At 39.1% G+C, this 15,226-nt stretch overlaps 1 protein-coding gene across 1 annotated transcript in view; it reads left to right on the top strand.

Annotated features, from left to right (window-relative positions):
• Positions 1-15,226, top strand: part of ADAMTSL1 (ADAMTS like 1) — a 956,380-nt gene that overhangs the window by 307,149 nt on the left and 634,005 nt on the right. The gene's annotated exons all lie outside the window — the stretch shown is intronic.

Raw genomic sequence — 15,226 nt, 5'->3', positions numbered from 1 at the left:
CAAAGTGAAAAAATAAGTCACTAGTAACTGACCCTTAAGAAATAGAAATCCACAACTTAGATAATTCAAAATACAGCTGACCCTTGAACAACATGTTTGAACTATGCAGTTCCATCTACACAGATTTTTTTCTTTAACCAAATGTGAATTAAAAATGCAGTATTCACAGGCTCCATGGTTTCTTGGCAGGCCATCTTGTGGGGCTCACAGGTGCCAGCCTAGCACTAGGGTGGGCCAGCCTGAAGCCTGGGTCTGTGGGTGCTAGCCTGGAGCCCGGGGCCACCAGGACCAGTGTGGTGCTGGGGTGGGCCTGGAGGCTGGGTTATAAGAACAGACCTAGGTCCTCGATCCACGTGCTGGCCTAGAGCCTATGTCTTTTGGGGCAATCTGGAGCCTTGTTCCATGGGGCCTGACCTGGCACTGGGATCCACTAGATAGGCCTGGACTCAGGGTCTGCTGAAGTAGGCTTGAACCCTAGTTTTTTTGAAGCATGAGGGTATTGGAGCCAGTCTGGAGCCTGGGTCCATGGGGGCTGGCCAGGCACCAGGTGTGCTTGGAACATGTATATGAGGAGGCTGGTCGGGAGCCTGGGCTCCACTGGTGCCAGTCTGATGCTGGGGTGGGTCTGAATGCTGGGTCCATGGGTGCTGGCCTGAAGTTTAGGGCTGCAGGGGCTTGCTTGGCACTTGGTCAGGCCTGAAACTTGATGCTGACCTGGAACCTAGGGCCTAAGGGGTTGGCTTGGCACTGGGGTAGGCCTGGAGCTGTCCATGTAAATTTTAGTCAGCTTGTTTATCTCTCAAAAAAAAAAAAAAAAAAAAAAAAAAAAACCACAACCTTTCTTTTTAATCCTACTGGAGCTTTTATTGACTGTGATGTATCTGCAGATCAATTTGGCAAGAATTGCCATTTGAACAATATTGAGTCTTCCACTTTGTGAACATGGTGTGCCTCACTATTTTGGCAGAGTGGGAGGTTAGGGCTTTTTTAATTTATCCGAGAAATGATTTGTTTGCAGATTTAAGTGCTCGAATTTTGTACATTATTTGTCACATGTATTAAGGTTTTTAATTATTTGGCATTATAAATAAATTTTAAAATTTCCTTGTAAAATTGATATTAGTTACATAGAAATATAAGTGACTTGTCTTTTAACCTTGTATCCTGTGATTTTGCTAAATTCACTTATTGTTCCAGTAGCTTTCCTTTGGATTCCTTAAGATTTTCTGATACAAATATTTAAGGGTCTAAATTTCCCCATAGTTACTGCTTTAGCTGCATTCCACTCTTTTTTTTTGTTTTTATTTTCCTGAGACAGGGTCTCACTCTGTCACCCAGACTGAAGTGCGGTGGCATGATCGTAGCTCACTGTAGCCTTGAACTCCTAGACTCAAGTGATCCTTCCACCTCAGCCTCCTGAGTAGCTGGGACCACAGGTGTGCACTACTACGCCTCACCAATTTTTAAAAATTTCTTGTAGAGACAGGTGTTCTGTGTGGGAGACGCATGAAGGGAGAAGAAAAGGCAAATACACCCGCAATACCTTTAAGGGTAAACAAGCTTTATCCCATGTAAATGGCAATGCAGATATAATAAGCAAATACTATAATAAGCAAATTAATATAATAAGCAAATGCTATAATAAGCAAATTGCAATGGGAAGGGGAGAAGGGAAAAGATATATATATATATTTACACTCGCCAGACTATGGAGGATTCACCGTCAGACTGGGAAGCAATAGCCTGGGCTCCAGAGTCGGACACCGCACTCACCAGACCATGGAGAATTCAGCACCAGACTGGGAAGCGATAACCTGGGCTCCAGAGTCAGCCACCGGTCCGTGCACAGACGATGAGAGGTCTCATGAAGCTTCGGCACAGTCTGGGACCCTAGCTCTTTTTGTAACAAGTTGTTTGGCATGAGACCCAGTCACAAGGGCCCTTCGCGACTGGGCTCAAGGAACACAAAAAGGTCAACTTATTTTTGCAATTGTCTATTGTTTTTCAGTAACTAACATATAAGAATAGATTGAAATAGAGATTTCTCTGAAACAACGCTGGATGCATGCCTCAAAGGGCTCAAACAACCTGTTCTGGGACCATTGTTTGTGTCCATGTTCAGTTGAGTTCACATTTAATATTTAACTTTTCCTCCACAACAGGGTCTTCCTGTTTTGCTCAGGCTGGTCTTGAACTCCTGGCCTCAAGTGATCCTCCTACCTCAGCCTCTCAACGTGCTGGGATTATAGGCATGAGCCACTGCACCTGGCCCCATTCTACAGATTTTGATTTGCTGTTTCATTTTCAGTCAATTCAATGTATTTTCTTATTTCTTCTTTGACTCATAGGTTATTTGTTTTATTTTTTAATTTAATTTTATTTTAGATTCAAGAGGTACCTATACATTTTCCTTACATGGGTATATTGCATGCTGGTGGGGATTGGGCTTCTAGTGTACCCATTACACAAATAGTGAACACTGTACCTAACATGTTATTTTTCAATCCTTCCCCCGCTTTTAGATTTCCCAGTGTCTCTTACTTCCATCTCTATGTCCACGTGTACCCATTGTTGGTTCTCTGTTGCTGTGTTAGTTCACTTAGTATAATGGCCACCTGATCCATCCGTGTTGCTGCAAAGGACAAGATTTCATTCTTTTTATGGCTGCGTAGTATTCCAAGGTTTCTGTATACCAAATTTTCTTCATCCAGTCAACTATCGATAGACAATTATGTTGGTTCCATGACTTTGCTATTGTGAATAGTGCTGCAGTGAATATACAAGTGCAGGAGATACCTTCTTTATATCATGATTTATTTTCCTTTGCTATTCATGGGTTACTTTGAATTGCAACAATATGTGGGAATTTCTCAGATTAATTTATATGACTAATTTCTATTTAAATTCTGCTGTGGTTAAAAAATAAAATTTCAGCTCTTTAAAATTTATTCAGGCTTGCTTTATGGCTTAGAATATGGTCTGTGCTGGTGAATGTTCCATGTGCACTTGAAAAGAATACGTGGCCGGGTGCAGTGGCTCACGGCTGTAATCCTAGCACTTTGGGAGACGGATGCAGGCGGATCACCTGAGGTCGGGAATTCAACACCAGCCTGACCAACATGGAGAAACCCCATCTCTACTAAAAATACAAAATTAGCCGGCTGTGGTGGCGCAGGCCTGTAATCCCAGCTACTGGGGAGGCTGGGGCAGGAGAATCGCTTGAACCCGGGAGATGGAGTTTGCAGTGAGCCAAGGTTGCACCATTGCACTCCAGCCTGGGCAACAAGAGTGAAACTCCATCTCAAAAAAGAAAAGAAAAGAATATATGTATTTGTTTTTAACCTGAAGTTTTCTATACATGTCAGTTAGTTCTGGTGGTTTATATAGTTTTTAAATCTTCTGTACCTTTTCTGAATTTTTGTCTACCTTTTCTAACAGTTGTTTAAAAGAAGAGAATTGAAATCTTCAACTATAATTGTTGACGTGTCTATTTTCTTTTCAATCTTAGTTTTTGCTTCATTTGTTTTGTTGCTCTGTTGTTAGGTGCATAAGTTTATATACTCTTATAAGTTGTATATCTTTGATCCTTTATCATTATAAAATACTCTTCTCTTTCTCTAGCAATATTTTTGTCTTAAAATCTGTTTTGTCTGATATTAATATCATCTCTCCAGTCTTATGCTTATCCTCTGCATGATATATTTTTCCATCCTTTTACTTTAAACCTATCTTTAACCAGGTGTAGTGGTTCATGACTGTAATGCCAGCACTTTGGGAGACCAAGGCAGGAGGATCACTTAAGCCCAGAACTTTGAAACACAGTGAGGCCCCATCTCTACAGAAAATTTTAAAAGTTAACTGGGTATGATGGTACACACCTGTAGTCACAGCTACTTGGGAGGCTGTGGCAGGAAGTTTGCTTGAGCCTGGGAAGTTGAGGCTGCAATGAGCCATGACTGCACCGCTGCAAACCAGGGTGGGTGAAGGAATGAGAAACTGTCTCTTAAAAAAAAAAAAAAAAAGAAGAAGAAGAAGGCCAGCCGTGGTGGCTCACACCTGTAATCCCAGCACTTTGGGAGGCCGAGGAGGGCAGATCACCTGAAGTCGGCAGTTCGAGACCAGCCTCACCAACATGGAGAAATCCCGTCTCTACTAAAAATACAAAATTAGCTGGACGTGGTCGCACATTCCTGTAATTCCAGCTACTCGGGAGGCTGAGGCAGGAGATTTGCTCGAACCTGGGAGGCAGAGGTTGCAGTGAGCCGAGGTCACACCATTCACTCCAGCCTGGGCAACAATAGCAAAAGTCCATCTCAAAAAAATAAAAAAAGAATGATGTTCTCCTTCCTGTGTCCATGAGTTCTCATTGTTCAATTCCCACCTATGAGTGAGAACATGCAGTGTTTGGTTTTTTGTCCTTGCGATAGTTTACTGAGAATGATGGTTTCCAGTTTCATCCATGTCCCTACAAAGGACATGAACTCATCATTTTTATGGGTGCATACTATTCCATGGTGTATATGTGCCACATTTTCTTAATCCAGTCTATCGTTGTTGGACATTTGGGTTGGTTCCAAGTCTTTGCTATTGTGAATAGTGCCGCAATAAACATACGTGTGCATGTGTCTTTATAGCAGCATGATTTATAGTCCTTTGGGTTGGCTGGGTCAAATGGAATTTCTAGTTCTAGATCCCTGAGGAATCGCCACACTGACTTCCACAATGGTTGAACTAGTTTACAGTCACACCAACAGTGTAAAAGTGTTCCTATTTCTCACTCATAGGTGGGAATTGAACAATGAGAACTCATGGACACAGGAAGGGGAACATCACACTCTGGGGACTGTTGTGGGGTGGGGGGAGGGGGGTTGGGCAGCATTAGGAGATATACCTAATGCTAAACGACTAGTTAATGGGTGCAGCAAACCAACATGGCACATGGATACATATGTAACAAACCTGCACATTGTGCACATGTACCCTAAAACCTAAAGTATAATAATAAAATAAAATAAAAAAACATTTTTTAGATAAAAAATAGATGATGATACCACCACAGTTGCTTTTTATTTTCCCCCTTTCTATTCCATACTTTGTCCATATGCAATTTTAGCATATTCAGTTTTAGCAGTTAAATTTTTCTACCATTAGAAATTTCCATCTTTATTTAATATTATATACATTTTTGATGATGTGATATTTCAGAATTCCATGTTGCTTCATGAGAATTACTTGTATTACTTTAATGAAATGTCTGCACTATTTCTTATGAAAAATGAGGAAACTTAGGTGTAAATAACAGAGTTAGGAAGTAGCAGCACCAGGTTTTGTAACCAGGCAGTCTGAGTCCAAAACTCATGGCCTCAAGTAATATGTCATCTGTTTCCTATGTGATCATGTTGAATTTTTGTTTAACATAAAGAAGAAAATAAAACTTACCTATTATTTCATAACCCAAAGATAATACTACTGCTCATATTTTATTTCCTTCCAGACTTTTAATGCAAGTATGGATATTTATTTTTTAACCAGAAACTAGCATATTATATATTGCTGTATTATCTGATTTTTCTCAATTAGCTATCTGTTATTAATATTTTATAAGAATAAATAGAAAACTATCTGTTATCATTTTAATGGCAGTTTAGTGTTTCATTGTGTAGGTGTGCCACAGTCTGTTTAATCAATCTAAGACTATTGAACATTTTGGTCACTTTGAATTTTTTTCTGTGTTCAAACAATCATTCGAGGAACATCTTTGTATTTGTATCTTTGGACACATCTAATGATTTTCTTAGGGTAAATCCCTACAATGAATGGTTGGATATTCAACAGTATTTTTCAAGTTGTTTTTAAGGTGTTTGTTGTGTCTAGCTAAATTGTCCTACCGAAAAATAAATATATTCAAACTCTCAAAGGCAGTACATAAAAGTGTCCATTCCTTCGTACTACATATTGTATGAAATCATATATGCCAATTTTATAGTAAGGAATAAAATCATAATAGCATTTATTAAATGTTAATATATTCCATGTGCTATGCTGAATACTTTATATGTTATCTAATTTAATTCTTATATGACCCTCTGAAATACATACCCCATTGTACTGATGAGAGTGAGGGTCAATATGAGAGATAGGAGAGTCAGTAATTTGTCTAAAGTCACAAACATTAATAGAGTAATATTATACCCTATAGTGATATGACATTAATTTTAGAGTTCTAGCTACTGCAGTTTATTAGATTCTAGTGTGTTTCAACTTTTAAATACAATTATTAGATGTTTATACTATTTTGGAAACTCTATAGCTGTAACCTACTTTCACTTCAAAATTTTCTTTTTTCTTTTTTTTGAAATTATATATAAGGAACCTTGTTGTGGCGGAGTGTTGACACTTTGTCATCATGTTATCCTAGTTTGTCCCTTTCCTTTGTTTATAATCATTTTGAATGGTTTAATTTTTACTGTAGTCAAATATACCACTCTTTATCTTTATTACCTTTGATATTGTGCTTAGGGCTTCTCCAATATTAGAATTTTTGTTGTTGTTTGTTTCTGTTTTCTTAAATATAACAGCATTATCAAGATATAATTCACATACAGTACAATACAACTTACCCATTTAAAACGTGCAATTGAGTGGTTTTTTTTAGCATATTCATAGGATTGTACAACCACCACTATGTTCTATTTGAGAACATTTTCATCACTCCCAAAAGAAACTCGATAGCAGTCACTCTCCAAGTTCCCAACCCCCTAGCTCTATGCAACTGGTTACTTTCTCTCTCTCTCTCTCTGTGGATTTACACCTGTATTTGTTTTGCTAAGTACTGTTTAAGTAAGAAAAGAAAAGCATCATTTCTGTGTTGGAGGACAGTACTCAAATCAACCTTGTGGGCCAACCATGTTCTAGCAAACACTTTTCCATATATGTGTGAAATTTGGAGGGAAATTATTTAACGCGGTCTATATATCTAAAAACATAAACCTAGTTATGTTTCTGTATTCAGTCTAAGCACATTTAAACTTAGAAAAGTGGTACATAAAATGTTCAAGAAATACATGAACGGACTCAGTGAATATGTATTAACTTATTTAACTTCCTTTGAATATATATGATGATGATAAACTTTTTGTTGGCTCCTTTCTATTCTTCTTTCTAAAAGATACTTGACTAGTTAGCTGGCTCCTGTTTGAAAATTAGAGGGTAGAGAGACAGAGTCAGAGAGCAAGAAATCCTTATAGCCCTGTAACAAACAGAACTTGCATCCAAAGAATAATAGTAGATACTTTGTGTTTGTATAGCAGTTTATGGTTTGCAGATATAATCATTTTAATGCAGCACTCCAGATATATTGGAAAGTAATAGGGTCTTTCTGAATCTGTGCTCATACTTGATGTTAAATTCCCTAGAGTTATCAAAATAACTTCTAGGATTATGCATTATCAGGCCCATTCCTATAAGAGAATTTTCCATAGAAGAGAACACATTTGTTTTCAGTCTCCAAAGACTAGAAAGATTCCCACCTAACTATAAAAAACATGTAATTAATTCTCTAGACTAATTCACAGATTTTGTGTTATGTTATAAAATATAGATTTTCCTTCAATCTCCCTTAAATAACAAAGGGAATATACCCTTCAACTGTGATGTATATAAAATAACATTTAGTCTTTGTGAATCTATTAAAAACAAGTTAAGAGATAAACTGTATAAAACACTATCAGCCAGGATAGGCCAAGGGTATAATGTGGTAACAAATAATCCCAAATTCTCAGTGCCCTACACTAACAAATATGAGTTTCTTCCATTCTTCTGTTATATGTCTGCCATGGGTCAACTGTGGTTGTACCTCCTGCAGCCTCCCTCCAGGATCCAAGCTGATAATGTGGCCTTGTTACTAGATATTGCCAGTATCACTGAACAAGAAAAAGGTGACAAGCCACCTACCAAGTCAAAGCTTCTGCTTGAAGATAAAACAGTTTTGGCTCTCATTCCATTGGGCAAAGTAAATTACATGGCTGAGCCTGGCATCAATGGGAGCATATATATATGTATATGTATGTATACACACACACATACATATGTGTGTATATATATACATACATATACACACATATATATACATATACACACACATACATACATATGTGTATATGTGTATATATACATGTACACATATATCTACATATATGTAATATTTCTACATATATGTATCTGCATGTGTATTTTACATATATGTGATATATGTGTGTTTTAATATATGTATGTGTGTGTATATATACACACACATACATATACACACATATATACATACACACATACATGTATATATCTGTGTATACATACACATACACATGTTTACATATCTGTAATATTTCTCCATATATGTATATGTAGTTTACATATATGTATATATGTGTATATACATGTATGTGTATATATACACATATGTACATATATGTATATATGTGTGTATACATGTATAGGTATGTATATATACACACATGTATTTACATATGTGTGATATTTCTACATGTATGTATCTTACATATATGTAAATGCATTACATATATGTACGTACATATATGTAAGATACATATGCATATATGTAGATATATTGCATATATGTGAACATATGTATGCGTATATGTGTGTGTATATGTATGTGTATACATACATACATGTACATATATGTGTAAGTATCCCCCTTGGTGGTTCCTACAGGGAGATATATTGGGGTGCATATATATATAGTCTTCCAGTAGGGAAGGACCCCACAGAACCACAGTGGAACAGTAATATAATCATAATAAATTAAATTACTGTCAAACTATTCATTGCTCCTCTAATCCCATTCAAGTTTTTCTCCTACTCCCTGAAGTATATGTAATTAATGATAAGCTCAGCTTAGCAAATTAAAATATACAGAACTTTCTTTCTGACACTCCTTCTAAAGTGTATTGAGACTGAGTTCTGCTTTGGATCATACCTAGGACTGGGCTTGAAAGAACTGAGCCTGAGAGGTGGCACTGGCTGTGGGGAGTGGAGAGAGAGGATGACAAACCAGGATGGGCAAAATAAATGGGGCACATGATTGGGAAATTCTAGGTGAAATAGGAATGAAACCTTATATCACATTCAGTTGACAATTTTGGAAGCTTCTGGCCAGTATAAAGAGACCAATGAGAACGCATACATTGGAAATTAAGACAGTTATCCAGTGAGAAATCCCAGGTCAATGTCTCCGGCAGTCAAAGCAGTTATCAAGAAAGAACCAAGCTGGGTGCACCATCTGGAGAAATTCTCTGGAGAAGGTTTATGTTACTACATGTTTTTCTGTTTGCTTGTTTGCTTAGGTATTTGTTTTTTTTTTTTTTGTTGCTTAAATGTAGCAGTTCTGAATTTCTCAACTTTAAAGGACTATGTTACTTAGAAGGACTTCCTTTAAAACTGAGTTAGGTTTCTTAATATTGTATACATTACTTAGGTCATGTGATTAGCTGCTTCAGACATATGATTTTAGATTCTCTAAGTTCCCTTCATTCAAACTACTTCACAGAGGCAGAAGTCAGGAAGGCAAGAAGGCAGGAAGACAGGAATGTAGGAAGGCAAACAGGCAAAAGAGAAAGGAAAAGAAAAAGATAAAGAAAAAAGGAAAAGAAAGTAAAAGAGGCAGCAGAGGCTAAAGAAGCCAGCAGGCTCTAGAAAAGATTCACAAAACTGAGAAATATCCTCAGGGCTCTCAGCCTGATGGCTGCCCTGGCTGTTCCCAGGGTAATTTGACAAGAACCAGGAACAAAGAGTATGCTCTAAATCAGAAGTTAGGAAGCCAGTGTGGTATAAATGGACTAGTTCACTATAGAAGACAGTGTTTAAGGAACTGAATTGATTGGCATTGTGAAACTGTAGGTGAGTTCCTTAGTCTTTCTAGTCCGTGTTTTCTTTACTTTCAAAGTGATTATACCAGATGATCCTGAAAATTACTTTAAACTGTAAATTATATGAGTCTAAGTTAGAGGTAGTAGAATTATATATTAGTCTGGGTTCTCCAAAGAAATAGAACCAAAAAGATATATACCTAATACATATCTTGTTGGTGTATATATATGTCTGTCTGTCTGTCTGTCTATCTATCTATCTATCTGTCTATAGAGAGATATGGATATAGGTATAATTATAATAAGGCCTTGGCTCACATTATTTGTGGAGGCTAAAGTCCCAGTTTCTGCACTTGGCAAGTTGGAGACCCAGGAGAACTGATGGTATAGTTCCAGTCTGAGTTTGGAGGACTAAGAAGTACTCTCACAGATACCCAGAATGATGTTTAACCAAGTATCTGGGCATCTTGTGGCCCAGTCAAGTTCACACATAAAATTAGCCATCCGAATTTACCAAAACCCAGGATCAAGAGAAGGACTTGAGATAATGCAATGATACAGAGTTCAGCCAACCATAGGAATCAGAATACCAGCGTGGTGTGTAGAGTTCCTGAGATTGTTTTCCAAGAAGCCAGTATTCTATTAACAGGGAAGACTGCCCAGTAGCCAGGACTTAATCTGCAATCAGCCAGAGAGGCTCAGTTACCACGAAACCCTGACCTTCTCAGATCTGACTATGATGGGTATGATCATGTTGAGGAGGAAAGGATGACAAAATGATCTTTTTCCTGAGCTCTTTCCTCAAGTTTCTTTCATTTTTATTCAGCTGTTGATACCTAGATAGGCACTAGCTCTTTTTCTAATATTCTGGCCAAAGTATGAAAAACTTTCTTCTCCTGATTTCTCAAGACAGGCTGGAACTTTCAGCAAAGTTTCCAGTTTATAATTCAAAGGAAAACAACATTAAAACAAATATAGTGATTGCAAAGGTAACCAGCTGGTAAGAAATACTGAGTTTTTTTACTCTCTGGAGGTCGTTATAGCAAATGGAGATGATACCCTCTAAGAAAAAATTAGCAAATCCTTCACAGCAGGTTCAAAGAGGATAATTTTTCGGTCTGAGTGTGTCTGTGCCTTTGCCTTCCAAGACCAAAAAAGACTGGACTGTTTGGGAACCTTAATCATCAAGGGATATAAGAATATGAAAGGCAAGGATACATATCTTTTAATAGAAGAGGTGATTCAACTTGAGCGCTCCACGTCCCTTGATAAAAAGCAAGAGTGCCTATACAGCACTCATCACTATTCCCATTAAGTCAGGGCTGGGTTGATCTTTTCATTGAAAGCTGCTATGCCAGGGGATTAGATTTTTTTGTTGTTTCTAGTGCTCCAGGGGTGTGGAGAAATTGGCAGGAAGAAGATGATAAAGCAGTGAGAAGGGACAGTGAGGAGACATGTATTCCCACTATTTGATGTGCTGAGCCAATGTGAGTTCACCATAGATCACATGGACACCAAAGAATGTGGCTGTAGTGGAACCATATTGCAAACATTCTTTCCTTCCTGGCCCCACAAAGCTAATGCCATGGTAGAGGCTTGGGATAGGGTAGGGAAGAGGTCAGTTTTAAAGTAGCTCTCTCACATGGGGGCTTTGATGCAAAAGGCCACAACAGGATCTTCCCCCAAACCAACATACGTACTTGATCAAAGAAGCCAACCATGCAGCTAGAATCTATGCCATCTAGTATTAGACCTAGAAAGGAAAACAACCAATGAAAGAAGGAATCACCACGGGCAGTGTTCCCCTTTACCCTACTTGATCACAGAGTGGTAAGGACTCAGGGTTGAAAGCTGGCTTTTTTTTTTGAGACGGAGTCTCGCTCTGTCGCCCAGGCTGGAGTGCAGTGGCGCCATCTTGGCTCACTGCAAGCTCCGCCTCCCGGGTTCACGCCATTCTCTTGCCTCAGCCTCCCGAGTAGCTGGGACTACAGGCGCCTGCCACGGCGCCTGGGTAATTTTTTGTATATTTAGTAGAGACAGGGTTTCACCTTGTTAGCCAGGATGGTCTCGGTCTCCTGACCTCGTGATCCGCCCACCTCGGCCTCCCAAAGTGCTGGGATTACAGGCGTGAGCCACCTTACGCAACCCACTAAAGCTGACTTCTGAATTGGGTGAGAGATGAGATTTTATCCTAAGTCATCTAGCTAGGGATATATAGGTAAGCCGAGGAAGAACAGAGGAAGAGGGCTCAGAATTAAATGAGACTCAATTTCTAAAATAAATGAGACTAAATCCTAAGAACTAGAGTGAAGCTTGATACCCATTCTTAGCCATTACTGGAAAATTAAAATTGATTTCATATTTATTCGTGAATAAGTCAGAACCCTTCAATAACATCAGATGGTTCCTCAGGGAACAAAAGCCAGCTTACAAACTAGAGGCTCTGATGCTCTTATTTATTCATTCACTCCGTAAATCCTAGCACCTCTAGTATGCTAGGCACTATTCTAGGTGCTGAAGATATAGCAGCAAATGTGGCTCTTGTGCACTGTCCTTCTCAGTTTACTGTCTTGAAACACCTACTTTAGCCCCAAGGTGATTAAACCATTTTGTGCATTTCATAATTGCTTTATGTAGACTCTCTTTGTCTGTCTTTATATTTCCCACTGAAGATCTGATTACTAGATTCCTGCCCACCATTATAATCAAGACCAAAAGACAATTTCTCGCCATCATCTATCTCTCTCTCTCTCTCACACACTCTTTCGCGTGCGTGCATGCTCTCTCTCTCTCACTCACACACACACACACGCACACACACCCCTACCTCTCTTAGAGAGTCTCCTTAAATTCTGTTTTGTAGTCCAGAAAGCATACCTCTAGACACTAAGAATGCCATTGCCTGTCTGGTAAGAGTCTGGCCCTTCACACAGGGATATGCCTTTATGCTTTGCAGCCAATATTGTTCATGCAACATCTCATCAGCCATATTTTAAGAATTATATCCGTAAGGTAATAAGAACTGAGTGAAGTAGGTGGTAGCCCAGGGAAACCAGAGTAAGTGGAGAAGAACAGCAGAGCTGAGACTCAGAAGCAGAATTTTGTTTATCCTAGAAGACCAGCCTGTGTCAGAGCAGTGTTAGGCACTGAAACTACCTAAGTCATGAGCTGGTCATTTGGTAAATGGAAATATCAATCCAAAGAAGGATCTGGATCTGCATGATCAGTCTCCAAAGGAAGCTTCAGGTGATCTTCCAAGAACCATTAATTTAGAAGTTCAAACATTAATTTAGGAATTCATGATGGGCCAAGCTGGAGAGGTGAACAGCAGGTAAATGGCAGAGGCCTGGGCTAGCTTGCCATCTTGGTAGCTGGAATGGGTACGATAGCAGTATGATCAAATGGTAAGTAAAATAGTTAACAAGAAACTACCGTGGTAGGCAAATTCTCAGTGTTAGGGCCTGTGATGATTAATATTGAGTGTCAACTTGATTGGATTGAAGGATGTAAAGTATTGTTCCTGGGTGTGTCTGTGAGGGTGTTGCCAAAGGAGATTAACGTTTGAGTCAGTGGACTGGGAGAGGCAGACCCTCCCTCAGTCTGCGTGGGCACCATCTAATCAGCTGCCAGTGTGGCTAGGATAAAGCAAGCAGGAGAAGATGGAAGAGCGGACTTGCTAAGTCTTCCAGCGTTCATCTTTCCCCTGTGCTCGATGCTTTCTGCCCTGGAACATCAGACCCAAGTTCTTCAGCTTTTGATCTGTTGGACTCAAACCAATGGTTTGCCAGGGTCTCTCGGGCCTTTGGCCACAGATTGAAGGCTGCACTGTTGGCTTCCCTGCTTTTGAGGTTTGGGGACTGAGACTGATCCACCACTAGCTTCCTTGTTCCTCCACTTGCAGATAGCCTATCATGGGATTACCTTGTGATCATGTGAGTCAGTGCTCTTTAATAAACTCCCTTTCATATTTACATATATCCTATTAGTTCTGTCCTTCTAGAGAACCTTGACTAATACAGGGGCTCAAGACCAGTCATGGTTGTTGAGGAATTGGAGGTATCAAGATTAGAGTAGAAGCAGCTGGAAAAAGAAGAGGAGGTATATTTAGTACTTTGAGGGAATACTAATTGCCAGACATGATCTTATTCTTCTTTATGGCTGCATCGTATTCAGTGGTGTATATGTACCACATTTTCTTTATCCAATCCACCATTTATGGGCACCTAGGTTGATTCCATGTGTTTGCTGTTGTGAATGGTGCTACAGTGAACATGCAAATGCTTGTGTCTTTTTGGTACAACAATTTGTTTTCTTTTCGATGTTTGCCCCGTAATGGGATTGCTGGATCAAATAAGCAGTTCAGCAATAAAACTTTATTTTAATAAATTAAGCTGCCAGCTACATTTGGTCCACGTAGTTTGGTGACTCCTACAAGGGAGCATATGTCATCAAGAACTGGAGACTAGTTAACTTGAAAAATCATATTAATTGACTAGACCAGCAGTCATCATCTTAAGAATACTCTCCGGGCCAGTGCCGTGGGCCTGCTGGTAGCACAGAGGCCCTGGTTGCCAAGCTCAGTGGAGAACACCAAAAGGTGCTCATAAAGAGTGAAAAAAGATGAACTTTCCTGACTTCACACTTTTTCTCAGGCCGTACCAGAGTGAGCAAATGAAGAATCATGGGGAAGATAAGACACTGAGAACTTCATATGCGATTTGGCCTTATTTCCCCTCTGCAGGATTGCATGTGGGCTCCGGCCCATATAGGAAGGAAAATAAACTTCTGTTTAACTGGTTATTGTCAAGATGTATTACCTTCTGCCCGCAAAGTGGGTCTTAGTTCTAGAGACTGCATGAGTTTCTTATATAGACTATTCAACTGAAGGATTTGCAAGTACTAAATAAGGAATATGGTGCTTCTAATAGGCCAAAAATGGGTTGGAGAATAGGGTGGAGGAGGAGGTGATATATTATAATAGCCATATTAAACTGTACTAAACATAAAATAACGGGGAAAATATTTCCTTGAAGCTAATAGGAAAAATCAGTTACCAGACTCAGAACCATGAATCTAAGTTGTCATCCAGCTGCATGGGCTTACGAGGAGGGTTCCTGTGCTGAGGTTTTCATTATAAAACACAGAGGCATTATTGGGGATAAATGAACCAATATGAATGAAATACCTGTAATTGCCAACCTGAAATTTCACGCCAAAAATCATCTGATTCCCAGGTTGATGTGGAGTGGTTTTCTTCAAGTTCAAAATGAATCCACTTTATTAGTGGAGTGGGATGCTTTAGCAGGAGTGTATTCATAAACTTAGAATTCTTCAGGTTTCCT

The sequence above is a fragment of the Symphalangus syndactylus genome, chromosome 9, assembly GCF_028878055.3.
Source record: "Symphalangus syndactylus isolate Jambi chromosome 9, NHGRI_mSymSyn1-v2.1_pri, whole genome shotgun sequence".
NCBI classification, from domain to species: domain Eukaryota; kingdom Metazoa; phylum Chordata; class Mammalia; order Primates; family Hylobatidae; genus Symphalangus; species Symphalangus syndactylus.
This window is presented reverse-complemented; position numbering and strand designations above follow the sequence as displayed.